Raw genomic sequence first — 14,269 nt, 5'->3', positions numbered from 1 at the left:
ACAGTGTCTGAGGAGCCAGTTGTCCAGAGGATGGACCTCATCCACACACACCCGAAAGGAATTTCTGAGGAATGGATCCTTGACGTCAGACTGTGAGATCTTTTCCTCCAGAACTCTCCAGAGGCAGGTCCCGGGCAAAAGAACAATGATGACAACAACAACAACAACATAAGTCCAAACTTTTAGGAAATGCAAGCAGCACAGCCAGATCTGCCAAAGTCATTGATTTGTAAAAACAAAAAGACAAAGAAAAAGAAAAAAAAAGTGAAATCTCACTGTTTGAGTTTAGCAAAGCCTGTTGTGTCCACTCCTTCTCCAGAGATGAGCCTCAGGAAATCTCATTTATGTATAATTGGCGGGGAGGAGGCCCGGATCTGCGGGGAGAGGGAGGTTTGTAGGAAGAGCAGTGGAAGCTGGTATTTACAATGTCAAGCACAAACACTTGCAGCATGTTTAAAATTGTCTAATATAGTTGAATTTGTGGATTCACTTTTTTTCTTTACATGCTATAGCTTCATTTCAGTGACTTCCCCATCTGCACTGTCATTCCCAGAGTTCACCCATGGGGGTCATAAGAGACTCAAAGGAAGGGGTTTTCTGGACTTTTGTCTTGATTCATCCTTTCCTGATAGGCCCCCTCTCTTGCCTGCATCCACACTGGTCAACTTCACACAGCCTCACTCTTCACTCACACAGACTCTGGGAATGTATTTCGTGTGGATTCTCGATACACACGAGCGCCTTCTCCACCCTCAGTTTGGGGAATAAATTGGCTATGTTTATGGAATGTGCTTTTCTTTCAATCTCTCAATATTTCTCTCCAGCAAGTCTCAGGCAAGATCTTTGATTTTCCTGATGCCACCTGGAAATGCCACCCATTGTGATTGTTTTCTGTCAAATGTAAACCCCTTAGGTGCAAATGTACTGGTTTAATGACGCCATTATTCTGCCTGCAAGAATATGCAACCTGGTGTTCCAGAGTGTGAAGTGCACCACTGGTGGTGCAAGAGATAATTTTTAAGTAGTTTACAGATGCAACATTGGGTAATATTGAATCACGAAGAACATTTCTCGTTTTCTATTCATTTTCCATCAAGATGACAGCAAAGGGAAACTCTCTGCTGTGTGCTAGAGGGTCTTCAACACTTTTCTAACATTGTGGCTCTTTACCCTTTTTAACAAAGAAAGAGCAGGCCTCAGGTTCAGAGTCTTCTGTCTAGATAGAGGTTAATGATACTGTTTTGTTCATATGGTATTTATTTTATTTATTTCCTTTCATTTTTCCATTCATTTCAAATAAATTAGGAAAGTAGGAGGACTCAAGAATATCAAGTAATTAACACAACAGATGATATGTATATATAGCAAAAGTCACTTAAAGAATGAATATTAGAAATCCAGTTGTAATGAACTTTCACAAGCAAAAAAAATGGCAGCTTATGCTAACTGAATGAACAAGAGGCTGAGTGAAAATACCTGAATTCCAATGCCTTTTTTTGCCACTAATTAGCTATGCAAGATGATTTTAGGCAAGTTTCTTAGCCTCTCTGTGCCTCAAATTTCTTCATCTGGAAAATGGAGTTAAAAACAACTGCCTACTTACCTCACAGTGTTGTTATGAGAATTAATTGCCATAATTAATTCTAAGTGCTATACAAATACAAAGCATTGTTCTGAAATTATTGTGAATCTCAGGCATTTGTTCAAATACTGGACCCTAGCAAAAAGTAAAAATTGATCGACACCAGACTCCATCTGTCATCTTACCCAGATGTCTATCATGAGCCAGCACTTGTCCCAGGAGGACATTGAATCAGGGACATGAAATCTCAGCACACAGATTCTAGCGTCATTCCAGTAAATTGGATCCTGATTTCTGTTTCTGATACCTTGTGTTTTCTTCATGCATATTTGGGTCCCTGAACCTTTACCCAAATTAAATGAAAAGTGTTGCTGAGAGGCAGAATAAAAATGGTTTTAAGTAAGGCTGCTTATCATGGTGTGTGAATTGTGTTTGGGGGGATTTGGAGTGGGTTCCCAACCTACTGGAGACTTCCATAACTGAAATGCCATCATTCACCCCCTCCTTAGTCCCCAGGGAAGACCATAGGGAAACCAGAGGCAGGGCTGGGGAGGCATCACTCTGAATTAACTTATGGCCTGAGCTGCCCTTCTATGAGGCATTAAACGTATCCCACTAAAGTCAAAATAAAGTAAGAATTCTGTCACTAAGTCAGATCTCCATCAGGAGGGGTCTCGTTTTACTGGGCCCTGAGGCTCTAAGCCCTAAGATCAACAAAGTGGGATGGTGGTCCTGTCAAGGGCATCCTAAAAAACTGAGATTACCCTAGAAGCACAATTAGAAAAAGGATCAACCTGGTACATCAACCTAAGGCAGTAGTTCTCAACCTTCTTAATGCCGCAATGTATTTTCATTGTTAAAAGGGGGTCACGACCCACAGGTTGAGCACTGCTGACCTAAGGACTCTTTTGTCAGCCAGTGACAAAAACTGGCTAGAGCAAAAAGTACAGTTTACTGCTCATATAACTGAAACTTTCAGGGACAGCTTCAGGTATGGCTGGATCTTGGTGCTAGGTGTTACTAGGAACTTGTTCCTCTCTACATCTCAGCCCCAGTTGCTGAGTTCATGTTAATTTCATAGTGACAAGATGACTGCCAACAGCTTTGGACTTCTTCCTAGCAGCTTAGCAATGCCTGAAGAAATAGTCTTTCTTCCCTAATAGCACCCGGGCAGGGTGGGGGAGATTCAATTCAAAATAAAGCACAATTGATTTGAAATAAGAACCGATTCATCAGACTGGATGTCAGCCATTAACAAACAGGTGTGGCCACTGTACCAACACAAATGGATGCTGTGGCCAGGGGTGTGCAGTACCCTCTTTGCAGAGGCATGAGCAAAGTATTATGCAGTCACTTTGCAGGAGGCTTGAAGTCAGAATTCAATCACTGGAGATGAGTATGAATTCAGCTCCACCCAATGCAAACTTTATAGATTGAAAGTGCGGGAAAGGTAGTTCCCCAAAGAAAAAACAAAGTGCTTTTACCAGAAGGAGAGACAGATGCTGGGAGGAAAATAAATAACCACTGTCCACATTAAGCATGCTGCCTTTTCCTATCCCTTCTACACACAGATTACAAAAGTAATCTAATAGCTTTTCAACCAATTTCTCCATAGTGTTGGCAGTCTCATGCATTTCCTCTTCTGACCAATATTTTTAAAGCACCCATTCAACCCTGGAAACTGGGCTCAGTCACTACTCTTTGCATTGTTGAAGCCACTAGGGCTGTAACTCTTGAAGCTGCCTCTCTTTGCCCACAAGTTATGGGCAGAAGCAGATGCAGACATAAAATCGCTGGCCTCAGCTCCTAGATCAGCAAATTATCTTTGGCCTACAGCAGGACAGCTGCATTCAGCAAAACAGTGCCATGACTGTATCTTGATATGTAATCCTAGACCCAGGCTTCTAAATATAAGAGACAGTTTGGGGGCTGCTGATTATAAAAAAAAAATTATTATGTGTGTGTGTGCATATATATATATATACACACACATATATATTAAATAAAAAATTTGTTTTAGTTCTTCTTAGATAGCATTCACATTTATGAGTAACTATTGATCCATAAAAAATACTCATGGATGTTAAATATTTGAGCGTGGGGATTTACCCTTTGAAAACAGGTCTCTGAACTAAGATACTTTGAACTCTGTTGTTTCTGGAGAAGCTCCAGAAAGAAGGAATTCCCTTTCCAGTGGAGACTGATTTATTTCTGTATGTATTCCATCCATCCATCCATTCATTCATTCCAATACAAATTTATTTAGCAGGGATCAGGAGAGGGGAGTACATAGTCGCCTTTCCACACTTTTTGCATGAGGCATCTGAGTTTCACTGTGGTTACCTGTTCTACACCTCGAATAAGCACCAAGTCAAATCTGCAGTGGTCCAGTCACAAGGTTCATCTCTCTTCCTGCCTAAGTGTAGACTTTCCCAGTTCACACTCACACACAAAAAGTGTGCAAAGGCAACTATGTACTCCCCTCTCCTGATCCCTAATAAATAAATTTGTATTGCAGCAGTGCCTGTGGTTCAGTGAGTGAGGCACCGGCCCCACATACCGAGGGTGGCGGGTTCAAAAGTGGCCCCGGCCAAACTGCAACAAAAAAATAGCCAGGCATTGTGGTGGGTGCCTGTAGTCCCAGTACTTGGGAGGCTGAGGAAAGAGAATCACCTGAGCCCAAGAGCTGGAGGTTGCTGTGAGCTGTGACACCACAGCACTCTACCAAGGGCAACAAAGTGAGACTTTGTCTTTAAAAAAATAAAATAAAATAAAAGTAAATAAATAAATAAATTTGTATTGGAATGAATGAATAAGTGGATGGATTGATGGATGGATGGGTGGAATACATACATACATACATGAATAAATCTCCACTGCAAAGGGAATTCCTTCTTTCTGTGACTTCTCCAGTTCACACTCACATGCTGGTTCAATGACATGCCCTGCCATTTGATTTTTCCAAGCTGTCTGCTCCTGGCACTGCCACCAAGTGTTTATTCCCCAGGTGACATGGAATCCTGGTTGTCAGGACTGGTTGTGCCTCAGAGTGAGTGTTAAGTATTGAGAAGACATCATAAAAAGCCAAATCCTGCCCACACAGAGGTAGCAAATGTCCTGATGACAAACATGGAAGAGGACTTAACACAAATCCCCACACTTAGGAGGGAAGGTAAATACATAGTTCTTCAGCCATTCCCAAAGCTCATTTGAACAATTATAGCAACCTTCTTAGAGAGCTCCCTGTTTCTTAGTTTCCAATTGATGGTATACCAAACATTACAAACTTAGTGACTTACTACAACCCAAATTTATTATCTCATAGTTCTGGCACATGCCCCTACCCCTAACTAATGTCCATTCCTTTGTCTCAGAAGTCTGAAATGGGCCTCACTGGGCCAGAAGCAAGACGGGTGGGGGGCGGGGGGTGCTGGATTCCTTTCTTGCCTTTTCCGGCTTCCCCCATTCCTCAGCACATGGAATGGCACCTGGTCCCCTCCCATCTTCAAAGTCAAAGCAATGGCTACTGGGCTGGTTCTCGTGCCATTCCTCTCTCATTCTGACTCCATTGCTTCCCTCATCCCTAGCTAAGGACTCTTGTCATGACTTTGGGTCCACATGGAAAATTCAGATAATCTCCCTATTTTAAGGTCAGCTGATTAGCAACCTTCATTTTATCTGCTTCCTTAAATTTCCCCCTTGCCATGTACCCTAACACATTCATAAGTTCCAGGAATTAGCATGGGGACTTTGGGGGACTATTACTCCGCCAACCACATCCTGCCTTCACATCTATCTCCCCACGACACATACACAGCAGCCAGTATTATCTCAAAACCTACATGAAGCCACATCATTCCTCTGCTGCAACACAACCCAGCCACCCAATGGCCTCCCACGGACTTAAAACCCCAACATTTAACCAGCCCCACAAAGCCCATCCCACTCTGGGATCTGAGAGGTCAGATCTCACCCCCTACTCCCCACCCCATGATGCTGCAGCCACACATTGGCCTTCTCACTGTTCCCCAAATGTGGCCAGATCACTCCTGCCTCAAGGCCTCTGTTTCCTCCACTCAAAACACCATTTTCCAGGTTTTCAGATAGCTGGTTCTTCCTCATAACCTGGTTTTCGGCTTCTCAGACAAGACCAACCAAACCCCTTCTCTAAGTCAGCAACTCTACCCCTAATCACTTGCTATCTGTTTTATTTCTTCCTTTTCTCTTTTCTTTCTTTTTTTTTTCTTTTTCTGTTTTTGTACAAACCCTTGTGTCGAGGGCTAACTTTCAATAGATTGCAGCGAAGGAGCTGCTCTGCTACCTATGAAACCTTGACCCAGAAGCAGGTCGTCTACGAATGGTTTAGCCCCAGGTTCCCCATGAACGTGCCTTGCATGACAGGAGGCTGTTTTATTTCTTCCATGGGGCTTACCACTACCTGTAAATAGTTCTTGTAATTTAACCACTTACTTATTATCTTCTTTACTGCTTACTGTATTATCTATCTCCTCCCCCTAGGATGTCAGCACCCTAAGGACAGAGACCCTGTTTGTTCTGTTCACTAATGTACCCCTAGCACCTAGAATAGGGTGTAAGCCATGGCAGATATTATATAGATATTTATCAAAGGAGTGAAAATTTCTTCTCTCCATTTCCGGTTACCCCTAGCTAATGTCCGTTCCTTTGCCTCAGATTAACGTCTCTGTTTTTTCTACTTTTAATTTTTATTTTGATAGGATTAGGGGGTACTTGTTCAATTCAATTACATGTATACATTTCATAGTCGTGGAGTATTGGCTTTTGGTGAACCCATCACCCAAGTAGTGTACGTTGTACCCTGTAGGTAATTTCTCATCCCCCATCCCCTCCTATCCTCCACCCTTCTGAGTCTCCAGTGTCCATTATACCACACCGTGTGCCCTTGTGTAGCCATCATTTAGCTCCCACTTAAAAATGAGAATTTGCAAAATGACTCCTTTTGTCTCATGTTAAGAGCCTCTTCTTAGGGAACGTGCCAAGTCGTCAAGAACACAAGGGGCTCCCTTCTGAGTACTTAGACAGCCCTGTAGTTTTACGTAAGGTCTTATTGCAATGGTAGTGAGATACGGTTTGTGCAATTATCATTTAATATCTATCTTTCCCAGCAGATTGTGAGCCCCCATAAGGGCAAGGATCACGTTATCTTGTTCGTCTCTGTGTTTCTGGTGCCTAGCTTGGTACCTGGCAACACAGAAGGTTTTCAGTAATTATTTGTTGAATGTATGGATGAATGAATGGGGGCAGGAAGGCAGGGAGAAATGGGAGAACTGAATGAACCAAAGTTTCCTCTATTATCTCAGCTTTATTTTTACATTGTTATCTGACAGACTCAAAGCTGAATTTTAAAGGAAGATGAAGCTAACCAAGGTGTTAGCTGAAAATCCTATCTCAAAACATGCTCATTTATTCCTTTTTCAACTTATCATGAAGGTTTAGAAAATGGCAGAGATGAAAATCCGCCTACACTGAGGAGTAATTTCAAGAAGATGAAAGACCCAAATGAGCCCCAGCCTTCGCTGAGGCGGGGATGCCTTTCTAGTGAGAGCAATGGAGGAAGGCACGTCAGGGTGTTCGCTGGTGAATGGTGCCTTTCTTACACCTTACGTGGGCTTTGAGCTTGTGTAAGGGGATCTAGAAACAAGCTGGAGGGAAATCACTCAACTTTGATAAAGAAAAGAAGCAACAGGTTCCGGAGTAACCATCTTTCAATTAAGTAAGCCGAGCTAATGCTTATAGGCTCTCACCTGGTGTCAGGCACTGTTCTAAGCACTGTGCTACAATACAGCATTTAACCTTCACAAGAACCCGTTGAGGAAGATACCATTCATATCAACTTTTGATAATAAAGGAAACTGAGGTATAAAAGATTAGGTAACTTGCCCAAGGCCCTATAAGTAGAAAGAGGTGAAACTAGAATTTGAACCTGGGTAACTAGCTCCAGAGCCTCAGAACACAAAAGTGCAGTCTGTAGCTTTTGAACCAGATTTTTGGCTGACTTTTCTTTTGGCTTAAAATTGCTCATCGGTTATGTATTAATAGATATAAATGATTCACATCTCTGTTTCTTAGAAATACCCAATGTAGATAAGCTTATCAAATGCCCAGTGACTGCAGAAGTCAAAAGACTGGCTCAGCAGGGCTCGTTCTTCCTCTCTACCCTCTATCATTCTAAACTTAACTCTTCTGTCCCAAAGACATTGTTTAACCCTTAACACTTAAGCAAATACTGAGTAACTAGAATAACAAACTTTATGGCTTGCTGTCAGGCACTGTGCCTTTTACATAAACTCTCATTTGGCCAGGTGGGCACAGGTGGCTCATGCCTGTAATCCCAGAACTCTGAGAGGTGGACAGAGGTGGATTGCTGGAGCTCAGGAGTTGGAGACCAGCCTAAGCAAGAGTAAGACCCCAGTTGTTGCAGCAGGTGCCAATACGCCCAGCTGCTTGGGAGGCTGAGGCAAGAGGATTGCTTGAGCCCAAGAGTTTGAGGTTGTTGTGAGCTGTGATGCCATAGCACTCTACCGAGGGCGATAAAAAGTGAGACTCTGTCTCAAAAAGTAAATAAATAAATAAATAAAGCATAAACTCTCACTTGATTAATATTAACAACTCTAGATATAAATACAACTATTAAATCCTCTTTTCCTTGGAGGAAACTAAGACACAAAGGAGTTAAATAATTTGATCAAGGTCACACAATTGCGAAGTGTCAGCCATTTGATCCAAAGATCCATCTTCTTAATCAGTAAGTTTAACTAACTCCCATAAATCATAACTAACTCCCATAATTCAGCTCGTAACTAAGCAAAAATAAAAAAATTACTTTTTGCACAAACCACAATGGAATGACCTAATAGCCTATTGCTCATTTTCCCTAATTAGTTGCAAGCTTGACATAAATTTGTGTGGGCTAAACTTTTAAGACAGATTTGTGTTAATTCTAATACACTTCCTTTTTTGATTCTTATTAGATATTTAAGAAGCTCTGAGATCTTACTTCTATGCCTAAAATACATTTTCCATGCACAATAATTCATAGTTATGGGAAAGATAAAAACAGCTACATTCCTATTGTTTAAGAATATGTGCCCATCTGAGTGTATGATTTATACTACGTGTGGTTGCAGTCAGGCATGGTAGCTCATGCCTATAATGCCAGCCCTTTGTGAGGCCAGAAGTTCAAGACCAGCCTAGGCAACATAATGCTTTTGGTTGCAAGCCACAGAAAACCCAACTGACTTAAACAAAGACAGAAGATACTGGTTCTCATAATGGAAAATTTCAGATAGAAGACAAACATCAAGGTTGATGTGATCTAGCACATCACAAAGTCAGTGATGCCACAGTTGGCTTAGTTTCTCCTCGATTCTCTCAGCTCTGTCTTCTTCTGTGTATATTCACTCTGCTCAAACTGGCTTCTCTCCTGGGAGGAGCTCCTTGAGCCAGAAACTTCCTCATCAGTGTCCCACTCTAGCCTGGAACAAGAAAGTGAGACTCTGTCTCAAAAAGGAAAAAGAAATAAAACTTCTGAAGAAAATCTAGGAGGATGTGGATAAATTAGAATATTTGTACAGTGTTGCTGGGAATGCAATATAGTATAGCTAAGAAGCGCAGTATAGCAGTCCCCCCAAAATTAAAAATATTGATAGAATCACCATATGATCTGGTGATTCCACTTCTGGGTATATACCCAAAGGAATCAAAGGCAAGGACACAATGAAATATTTGTACATCCATGTTCATAACAGCATTATTCACAATAGCCAAAAAGGTAGAAGCAACCCAAGAGTCTAGATAAATGAACTGTGGTGTGTGTGTGTGTGTGTGTGTGTGTGTGTGTATTCAGCCTTAAAAAGGAAGGAAATTACGATACATGCTACAATATAGATGAAACTTAAAGACATTATACTAAGTAAAATATGCCAGTCACAAAAGGACTGGCATACTATTTGATTTCACTTGCAGAAATACTCAAGAGTAGTCAAATTCACAGAGGCAGAAAGTAGAATGGTGATTTCCAGGCACCAGCAGAAAGGTGGAATGAGGCACAGGGCACCAGTTTTGCAAGACGAAAAATGTCTGTGGTTGGAAGGTGGTGATGGTGGCACAACATTGTGAATGTACTTAATGCACTGAAATGTCTGAATAAAAATGGCTAAAGCACTACATTTTATGCTATATATACATGGATTACTACAAAAGTTTTCCAACAGACTGTGTTATGGTCCATTATTTCACTTCTACAGTCAATAGCGTCCTTTCTGATTTGCCTGTGCAAATTTCAACTAGCTACGCTTATCGGTGTTGCTGGGAGGGCCTCACTTGTTTGTGTCCCTGCAGATTTTACATTTTTTGATTTGTTTGTGTATCTCCAAACTTTTGTAAATGACCCACACATATGAATCACATTTTTTACTGTCCATCTTTTATGATACTTGCCATATTGAAGCTTCACTGACTGGGAAGAGACTGTCCCTCCCAGGGTTAGCTAGTTCCTAGAGATAGCAAATGACTTGCCCACAATACATGTATGCAAATCCAGAGGCTGTACACTGAACCACATCCTCTATCTGGCATTACACTCCAGGAGACAAGGTTCTTCTGCCCTAATAATCTCAGGCCAGGCATCAGATAATGGGGGATGTACTCCTGGAGCTCACCGCTCCCAGAAATTATTCAAACTATTCAATCCTAAACCTGTTAATCTGCTTACCATTTGCCTTCTTGTAAAAACCACAAAGAAGGCTTCTGCCCATTCCCTCCCCTCACCTCTCACCTGTGACTAACCCCAAAGTTCTCTCCTGTGGCTCTAGATGGCATGCTGAGCCCCTATCTTGGGAACTGTGAGTAATAAAACTGTCTTTTCAATGGCAATGGTCTCCTAATCTGTTGGCCTTACCATACATTAATAAAATCATACTCCTAAATACATCTTATTTTAATCTTTTTTTTTTTTTGAGACTCTGAGTAGAGTCCCATGGCATCATAGCTCACACCAACCTCAAATTCCTGGGCTTAAGCAATCCTCCTGCCTCAGCCTCCTGAATAGCTAGAACTACAGGTGCCCACCATCACAGGCCAGTTAATTTTTCTATCTTCAGTAGAGATGGGGTCTCACTCTGGTCTTGAACTCCTGAGCTCAAGCAACCTACCCACTTCAACCTCCCAGAGTACTAGGATTACAGGCACGAGACACTGCACCTGACCTGTAAGTACATCTTAGAACAGCATATTTTACCACACACACAAAAAAACCCTCTTATCGTAAGGATATTTGGACTAGACTGTTTATCACAGCTCAATTTACAATCATCAAAATGTGGAAACAACCTAAATGCCCACCAGTCCAGGAATGGATTAACAAGCTGTGGTATATGTATACCAGCCACTAAAAAAGATAGAGACTATACTTCTTTTGTATTAACTTAGATGGAGGTGGAACACATTCTTCTTAGTAAAGTATCACAAAAATGGAGAAGCAAGAATTCAATGTACTCAATTTTGATATGAGGACAATTGATGACCTAGTACATGGTGGGGGCTGGGGGAATGGGAGAGTGGAGAGAGGAAAAGAGGGAGGTGGGAGGTCACAGTGTTTGGCACACCTCTTGGGGGAAGAACACATTTATAAGAGGGACTTTGCCTGACAAATGCAATTAGTGCAACCTGGATCTTTGTACCCTCAATGAATCCCCAACAATAAATAAATAAATAATTTTTAAATGAGTATTAAGAAAATAGAGATTGGCTCAGCACTCGTAGCACAGTGGTTACAGTGCCAGCCACATACACCGAGAGTGGCAGGTTTGGACCCAACCCAGGCAGCTAAAAACAATGACAACTGCAACAACAACAAAAATAGATAGCTGGGCATTATGGTGGGCACCTGTAGTCCTGGCTACTTGGGAGACTGAGGCAAATGAATGGCTTAAGCCCAAGAGTTTGAGATTGCTGTGAGCTGTGACACCACATCACTCTACCAAGGGTAACATAGTGAGACTCTGTCTCAAAAAAGAAAATAGAGATTGATAAAGTAAGTTATTGTATTTACTTCTATGCTGCAGAGAGTAGGGTTATTTGGTTTTTTAGTGATTTTTTATTTTTTGCTTCTGCAGTAGTTTAACAAAGTAGTTTAAGGGGAATCATATTTTCTGCATCTAAATCCTGGCTTCACCACTTACTAGCACTGTGATATTGGTCAAGTTACTTGTCCACTCATGCCTTAGTTTTTTCTTATGTAAAGTGGACATAATAACAGAATGCACCTCTTAGAACGTTGTAAGAATTATATGTAAATATTAAAGTGAGGAAAGTGCTCACTTTAAGGACAGGGCCAGGTATACAGTAAGCACTCTATAAATGTAACTTTTCTTGTTATGGAATCTGCAGCCATTTAAAAAAATAAGAAGAAAAAGATCTGGATTACTGACATAGAAAGATACACTAAGGGAAAAAAGTACTTAATTGTGTCAATTTTTTAAAGGAGAGAGATGTAAGCAAATACTTACTCTGGAAAAGTAACTACATAATTATAGCAAAATATATCCCCACCATCACCAAAGTATGCAAGACTCTTAACAGATTGTTAGTAGGAAAGGAATTCGTTATCTAGAAGAAGTCATGAGGGAAACATTTGGTTTCTTATCTATACCCCAAATACTGCTTGAAGTTTTGTTTTTGGGGGTTGGGTTTTTTTAATTTTTTGTTTTGCAGTTTTTAGCCGGGGCTGGGTTTGAACCCTCCACCTCCGGTATATTGAGCCGGCACCCCACTCCTTTGAGCCACAGGTGCCGCCCATGCTTGAAGTTTTGACCTTGTTCATTCATATTTAAAAATACATTTAGTTTTTTCAAATACCTTGTTAATATTTTCATTGCTCTTTATTGCCATCTAGGGGATACTAAGGGCATTGCCTGCCATGACTGCAATCAATGATGTCAATTCTATTCACTATTTATAATAATAAGTGAACCTACCTTCGTGATTTAGTATGTTACACCAAGTTAGTCCTGGCCTCCAACTTTCAGCCCTTTATTAATTTTGGTAAGAATAAGAAACATGGATCCCTTGTGATAAAATTTAATAGATGTTAAAACAAACACCTAGTTTGATCTCCCTCACTGAATAACTATTTCAGCCTTATACTTATAAATCAGCCTGACCCATTGGCTCACCCAAAATTATCTCACTCTGCTCCCAATGACATGTCCACAGTGCCTAAGATTTCTACACCAGTCTGGTTTCATGACTTCCTAGCTGTGTAAACTTGAGTTTGTCACATCATCTCTCTAAGCTTCAATTTCTTCATCTGCAAAATGGAAGTGATAATAAAAGTAGATTCCTCACAGGACAGTTGGGAGGATTACATGAGTTTATATACCAAGCACACTGCCAGGCACAGAATAAGGGTCTAATGAACAATTTTTACTTTAATACCCACAATCTTCGTATTTCAGTTTGTTACTTCCTCCAGGAAGCCTTCCATGATGTCCTAACTTGTTCACATTCTTCTCACTAGGTTACATTTCTTCTTCCTACCATTTGTCACAGATGACTGTTGGATGATTATTTCATTAATGTTCCTTTTCCCTACTAAGTACCCAGGATCATCAGACCAAAAGAAAATCCCACACCCATTAAGGAAACACTTCTCATTCCTTCTTTCCCTTAGCTGCTGGCCATGACCAATCTATTTTCTATTTATATGGATTTACTTATTCTAGATATTTCATTCTAGAATCATGTAATATGTGACATTTTGTGTTTAGCTTCTTTGACTTCACTTAGCATAATTTTCAAGGGAATCCAGACTATACGCTGGATACTTCATTCCTTGTCATGGTTGAATAACATTCCATTGAATGGACATACCACAATATGTTAATCCATTCATTTGTTAATGGACATTTGGGTTGCTTCCACCTTTTGGCTATTATGAATAGTGCCAAACAATCCTGGGTTTTGTTTTTTGTTTTTGTTTTTTTTAAGTCTCCATGGCTCATCACATCATGAAGAATGAAATCTCAGGCTTGGTGCCTGTAGCTCAAGTAGCTAAAGGCACCAGCCACATACACCAGAGCTGGCATGTTCAAACCCAGCCTGGGCCTGCCAAACAATAATGACAACTACAACCAAAAAATAGCTGGGCCTTGTGACAGGTATCTATAGTCCCAGCTACTTAGGAGGCTGAGGCAAGAAAATTGCTTGAGCCCAGAAGTTGGAGGTTGCTGTGAGCTGTGATGCCATAGCACTCTTGAGGCTCTGTCTCAAAAAAAAAAAAAAAAGAATGAAATCTGAAACAGTACCCTGGGTCAGAAACCAGGACACAAGATCTAAATGATGGTCTATGACTACCAGGTTCTTATATAATTGAGCAAGTCATCACCCCTATCCATCTGTAACCTAAGTTGTTGAACTAGGATTTTTGTACAAGCAGTTTGGAAAGTGATTCTGAGTATTTTATTTGTAAGATGCTCCCCAAGAAGTCATCAAGAAAATAAAAGGAAGGAAATCAATGAATTTAGTGTTCATTTACGCAGCAACTTGATCAAGTTATTGATGTGGGCAACTGAGATTTATTCCCAGTAGGAACCTCTCAGCCACTAGGGAATACATCTTAGAGTTGTCCCATCTAAGGGGCAAGGGAAC

Source organism: Otolemur garnettii, unplaced genomic scaffold (assembly GCF_000181295.1).
Source record: "Otolemur garnettii isolate 467f Iridium unplaced genomic scaffold, OtoGar3 scaffold00038, whole genome shotgun sequence".
In the NCBI taxonomy this organism is placed as follows: Eukaryota; Metazoa; Chordata; class Mammalia; order Primates; family Galagidae; genus Otolemur; species Otolemur garnettii.
Note: the sequence above shows the minus strand (reverse complement) of the source record.